The sequence below is a fragment of the Mustelus asterias genome, unplaced genomic scaffold (assembly GCF_964213995.1).
Source record: "Mustelus asterias unplaced genomic scaffold, sMusAst1.hap1.1 HAP1_SCAFFOLD_2034, whole genome shotgun sequence".
NCBI classification, from domain to species: domain Eukaryota; kingdom Metazoa; phylum Chordata; class Chondrichthyes; order Carcharhiniformes; family Triakidae; genus Mustelus; species Mustelus asterias.
The window spans coordinates 29,950-36,807 of NW_027591979.1; positions in this window are offsets into that span (position 1 = coordinate 29,950).

The following is a 6,858-nucleotide window of genomic DNA, read 5'->3' on the forward strand; positions in this document are numbered from 1 at the left end:
ATTACATGATGTGGAGATGCCGGCGTTGGACTGGGGTGAACACAGTAAGAAGTCTCACAACACCAGGTTAAAGTCCAACAGGTTTATTTGGTAGCCAAATAGGAGCTACCAAATAGGGGCTACCAAATAAACCTGTTGGACTTTAACCTGGTGTTGTGAGACTTCTTACTGTGAAACATTACACACAGTAATATAAATCCTAGGGGAATATTAGACTTGGATGTGTTCTAACAACACTATTGACTCAACAATACCTCTAAGAACTTTGAAAGTACCTAAGCTACCTGCTGCCCATTCAAATTGGTAATAAGATATTATTCATCATTTATCACATGTACAGAGCTTGTGGACCCATTCTTTTCAAAAGCAAATTCAAAACTTTGCGGGTGTTCTATCGAAAGGTCATTGCCTTGAAATGTTAACTCTGTTTTGCTCTCCATGGATGCCGCCTTACACCCAGAGTATTTCAGGCTTTTTCTGTTGTTACTCCTGGTAACCTGACCTGGCCCACACGCCATGTTGAACTCACCTCCTGATTCCCAAAGCCTACACAAGTCAGGAGTGTGATGGAAAACTCTACACTTGCCTGGGGGAGTGCAGCTCCAACAACACTCAAGAAGCTCGACACCACTCAGGACAAAGCTCGGCTGGAACCTTCAACATTCACTTTCTCTACCACCGACGCACAGTGGCAGCAGTGTGTACCATTTACTAGATGCACTGCAGCGACTCACCAAGGCTCCTTCGACAGCACCTTGCAAACCCGTGACCTCTAACTGACGGACAAGAACAGCAGACACATGGGCAACGCCACCACCTGCAAGTTCCCCTCCAAGCCACACCATCCTGACTTAGAAATATATCTCCGTTCCTTCACTGTCACTGGGTCAAAATCCTGGAACTCTCTTCCTGACAGCACTGTGGCTGTACCGACATAGTAAAAAGTTTAACAACACCAGGTTAAAATCCAACAGGTTTATTTGGTAGCAAAAGCTACACAAGCTTTCGGAGCCTTAAGCCCCTTCTTCAGGTGAGTGGGAATTCTGTTCACAAACAGGGCATATAAAGACACAGACTCAATTTACATGAATAATGGTTGGAATGTGAATACTTCCAGCTAATCAAGTCTTTAAGATACAAATAATGTGAGTGGAGAGAGCATCAAGACAGGCTAAAGAGATGTGTATTGTCTCCAGACAGGACAGCCAGTGAGACTCTGCAGGTCCTGGCAAGCTGTGGGGATTACAAATAGTGTGCCATGAACCCAATATCCCGGTTGAGGCCGTCCTCATGTGTGCGGAACTTGGCTATCAGTTTCTGCTCAGCGACTCTGTGCTGTCGTGTGTCGTGAAGGCCGCCTTGGAGAACGCTTACCCGAAGATCAGAGGCTGAATGCCCGTGACCGCTGAAGTGCTCCCCCACAGGAAGAGAACAGTCTTGCCTGGTGATTGTCGAGCGGTGCTGTACCTACACCACATGGACTGCAGAGGTTCAAGAAAGTAGCTCACCACCACCTTCTCAAAAGGCAATTAGAACAAAGAACAAAGATCAAAGAAAATTACAGCACAGGAACAGGCCCTTCGGCCCTCCAAGCCTGCACTGACCATGCTGCCTGACTGAACTAAAACCCCCTACCCTTCCGGGGACCATATCCCTCTATTCCTATCCTATTCATGTATTTGTCAAGATGCCCTTAAAACTCACTATCGTATCTGCTTCCACTACCTCCCCCGGCAGCGAGTTCCAGGCACCCACCACCCTCTGTGTAAAAAAACTTGCCTCGTACATCGCCTTTAAACCTTGCCCCTCGCACCTTAAACCTGTGCCTCCTAGTAATTGACTCTTCCACCCTGGGAAAAAGCTTCGGACTATCCACTCTCTCCATGCCCCTCATAATCTTGTGGACTTCTATCAGGTCGCCCCCCAACCTCCGTCGTTCCGATGAGAACAAACCAAGTTTCTCCAACCTTTCCTCATAGCTAATGCCCTCCATAGCAGGCAACATCCTGGTAAATCTTTTCTGTACTCTTTCTAAAGCCTCCACATCCTTCTGGTAGTGTGGCAACCAGAATTGAACACTATGTTCCAAGTGCGGCCTAATTAAGGTTCTTTAAAGCTGCAACATGACTTGCCCATCAAGTCTGTTCCACATTTCAATGTGATCGTGACTGATAATCCTCAACTCCACTTTCCCGCCTTATCCCCATAACCCTTACTGATTAAAAATCTGTCTGTCTTGCACATACTTAATGGCGCAGCCTCTACAACCCTCTGCGGTAAAGAATTCCACAGATTCACTACCCACTGACAGAAGAAATTCCTCCTCAGCTCCATTAAATGCGAACCCCCTTACTCTGAGATTATGCGCTCTGATCCCAGACTCTCCCACAAGGGGAAAAAAACCTCTCAGCATCTACCCTGTCAACCCCCTGAGAATCCAATATGTCTCAATAAGGTCACCTCTCATTCTTCTAAACTCCAATGAGTACAGGCCCAATCCACTCAATCTCTCCTTATAAGAAAGAAAATCCCTCCATTGGGGCGGTACGGTGGCACAGTGGTTAGCACTGCTGCCTCACAGCACCAGCGATCCGGGTTCGATTCCCAGCTTGGGTCACTGTCTGTGTGGAGTTTGCACGTTCTCCCCGTGTCTGCGTGGGTCTCCTCCGGGTGCTCCAGTTTCCTCCCACAGTCCAAAGGTGTGCGGGTTAGGTGGACTGGCCATGCTAAATTGACCCTTAGTGTCAGGGAGACTAGTTAGGGTAAATGCATGGGGTTATGGGGAGAGGCCCTGGGTGGGATTGTGGTCAGTGCAGACTCGATGGGCCAAATGGCCTCCTTCTGTAGGATTATATGATTCTATACTCAGGATCAGCCTAGCAAACCTTCTTTGGACTGCCTCCAGTACATCTTTCCTTAGATAAAGGGACCAAAACTGTTCACCGTATTCTGGCTTCTCACAAGCCTATTCTGCTTTGCATCAGCTTTCTTCAGTTCCATCTTTTACCTTGGAGCCTTTTCCTCTGCTCCTCAATCTTGACTTCACTTAACAGGATCCTTTTCTGGGTTCTTGTTCTTTTCCTTTGGCTAGAAGATTTCCCTTGGGACTTGCTCCTCTTCCGCCCCTGGTTTTGGCTTCTTCTTTAGTTTGGGACTTGCCACCTGTCCCTTTCCATGTCCTACCTGTTTTGGCACTTTCTGTGAAATGATGATTCCTTTTGCCTCACCTTGTCTATCCATGGGTCTCTCTGCTGAGCAGAGTTTTTCTTAACTTTATGTTTTTCTTAACTTCCCTTCAAGACTCGAAAAATCTCATTAAAGCAGGTTGTACAAACAGCCCCAGACCTGCTGCCTCCACTCAAAAATAAACTAGGCCCAGAGTTCACCTTTTTGAACCAAAAATAAAAAAATATATAAACTAAACTTAAAGCGACATCTTGTTCCCAACACCCACAATTACAATTATAACTATCTCTATTTGGCAAGACGATGGCACAGTGGTTGGCACTGCACCTCACAGCGCCAAGGACCCGGGTTCAATACTAGCCTCGGATGACTGTCTGTGTGGAGTTTGCACGTTCTTCCCGTGTCTGCATGGGTTTCCTCTGGGTGCTCCGGTTTCCTCCCACACTCCAAAGATGTGCAGATTACGATGCATTGGCCTTGATAAATTGCCCCTTAGTGTCCCAAGATGTGCCGATTAGGTGGATTGGCCAAGTTAAATTGCCCCTTTGTGTTCCAAGATGTGCAGGTTAGGTGGATTGGCCACGCTAAATTGCCCCTTAGTGTCCAAAGATGAGTAGTTTAGGTGGATTGGCCATGCTAAATTGCCCCTTAATGTCCAAAGATGTGTAGGTTAGGTGGATTGGCCATGCTAAATTGCCCCTTAGTGTCAAAAGATGTGTAGGTTAGGTGGATTGGCCGTGCCAAATTGCCCTTTAGTGTCCAAAGATGTGCAGGTTAGGTGGATTGGCCGCGCTAAATTGCCCCTTAGTGTCTAAAGATGTACAGGTTAGGTGGATTGGCCATGCTAAATTGCCTCTTACTGTCAGGGGGATTAGCAGTGTAAATATGTGGGGCTATGGGGATAGGGCCTGGGTGGGATTGTTGTCGGTGCAGGTTCGATGGGCCGAATGGCCTCCTTCTGCACTGTATTGTTTCTGTGGTCACATTTCCCCAGCAATATGAGGACCAAAATTGAACAAATGTCTTCCTGATCCCTGCACACTTGCTTCCCAATCCTTGCATAGCGTGACATCCCTAATCCCCGTATTGTGCCACCCCTTCAAATGTCAGGCAAAGGGCACCTTCCCAGTCCCTGCACGGTGCCAGGTTGCCGATCCTGCTGGGGGAGGATCCGCATTTGCCGGGGATTATAATCTGCCCTGCTCTGTGTAAACAGCCTGAGGGATCTGACATCATTCTCCAGCATATTTCTCGCGAAAGCACTCTGTTAATTGTGAGCTGGTGATTTACTCAATGACCTAGTTCTTTTTTTCTGTTTTCTTGACAACACCGCATGAGACAGGACCTTGGGGACATGACATGCACAAAGTATTACCAGGATACTTTTCATAGTAAATGACACAACAGCGACAGAGGAATCACTCCCTAAACACTGCCTTGAAAGTCCACTGGGTAAAGACACCATTCTCTGGCACTAAGTCCTACAGATTCGGGGCACTGATTTTAAATTCCTTCCCGGCAAAATGTTTTTATTGCATTTATTGCCCATCCCTAGTTGCCCCTTGAGAAGGTGGTGGGGAGCTGCCTTCTTGAATCGCTGCAGTCCACGTGCTGTGGGTTGACCCACAATGCCGTTAGGGAGGGAATTCCAGGATTTTGACCCAGCGACAGTGAAGGAACGGCCGATATGGATGGTATGCTTTGTCTGTACAGTGCGCAAGAAACCATACTTTTCACTGTAAACCAATGCATGTGACAATAATAAATCAAATCAAATCGAATCAAATCAAAGGTATGTTTCCAATTGGGATGGTGAGTGGCTTGGAGGGGAACTTGGCAAGTGGCGGTGTTCCCCATTGGATCGGATGCAATCCCAGTTTGACAATAAACAATAAAAGAATGATGCAAACAAAAACTCAGTGGGCGGAATTTTCCTGTCCCGCCCACCAACCTGTAACAAAGGACACAGTAACTTCATTGCAGTGTTAATGTAAGCTTACTTGTGACACTAGTAAATAAACATTAAACAATGGGAATCGTAGAGGGCGGGACACAGACCATTGCAAAGGTCTGTTGACCTCGGGTGGGATTTTCCGGCTTTGGGGTGAGTGTGGCTGGAAAAATCCTGCCCAGCAGTTTGGACAGCATCTGTAGGGGAGAGAAACAGAGTTGTAAGTCGAGTGATCGTTCATCAGCAATGTTTCCTGATATAAGGTCACTCGGGGTGGCACGGTGGCACAGTGGTTAGCACTGCTGCCTCACAGCGCCAGGGACCCGGGTTCGATTCCCGGCTTGGGTCACTGTGTGGAGTTTGCACGTTCTCCCCATGTCTGCGTGGGTTTCCTCTGGGTGCTCCGGTTTCCTCCCACAGTCCAAAGATGTGCGGGTTAGGTAGATTGGCCATGGTAAATTGCCCCTTAGTGTCAGGGGAATTAGCAGGGTAAATATGTAGGGTTGCGGGAGTGGGGCCTGTGTGGGACGGTGCAGGCTCGATGGGCCGAATGGCCTCCGTCTGCACTGTAGGGATTCTATGATTCTATGACCTGCAACTCTTGTTTCTCTCTCCACGGATGCTGCCAGACCTGCTGGGTTTTTGCAGCCTTTTTTTGTGTTTTCTTTGTAAGAAATTTCCAGCATCCGCAGTATTCCACATTTGCATCCTGGTTTGGTCACCCCCTCCCCCCCTGCCACCGCGCCATCTTGGCTACCCTCTGGATTCTAAGCCTGTTAGCTTGTCTTGTGCAGTTTTGACAGCTCTCAAGCAGAGCAGGAATCGGGGTGCTTCTCGGAGAGGGGGAGGGAGAGGGAGAATCAGTCACTCCTGAGGGTCTGCTCTGACATGCAGACACCTCATGAGGGACACCTCCCCTCACCACCCATATTAGAAATGGGCTCCTGGAAAGCACGTTCAGCCTCACACCTGAAGACAGATGCGACCACGGAGGGCTGATGATACCTTACAGATTGGATGGCGGGCAAAGATTCATGGAGGTGGCACAGTGGTTAGCACCGCTGCCTCACAGCGCCAGGGACCCGGGTTCGATTCCCGACTTGGGTCACTGTCTGTGTGGAGTCTGCATGTTCTCCCCGTGTCTGCGTGGGTTTCCTCCAGGTGCTCCGGTTTCCTCCCACAGTCAAAGATGTGCAGGTTATGTGGATTGGCTGTGCTAAGTTGCCATTTAGTGTCCAAAGATGTGCAGGTTATGTGGATTGGCTGTGCTAAGTTGCCATTTAGTGTCCAAAGATGTGCAGGTTAGGGTGGATTGGCCATGCTAAATTGCCCCTTAGTGTCCAAAGATGTGCGGGTTATGTGGATTGGCCATGCTAAATTACCCCTTAGTGTCCAAAGATGTGCGGGTCAGGTGGATTGGCCATGCTAAATTACCCCTTGGTGTCCAAAGATGTGCGGGTCAGGTGGATTGGCCATGCTAAATTACCCCTTGGTGTCCAAAGATGTGCGGGTTAGGTGGATTGGCCATGCTAAATTACCCCTTGGTGTCCAAAGATGTGCGGGTTAGGTGGATTGGCCATGCTAAATTGCACCTTAGTGTCAGGGGGACTAGCAGGGTAAAACCGCGGGGTTCTATGGATAGGGTGGGATTGTTGACAGTACCTGATCGATGGGCCGAATGGCCTCCTTCTGCACTGCAGGGATTCAATGATTCAATGTCC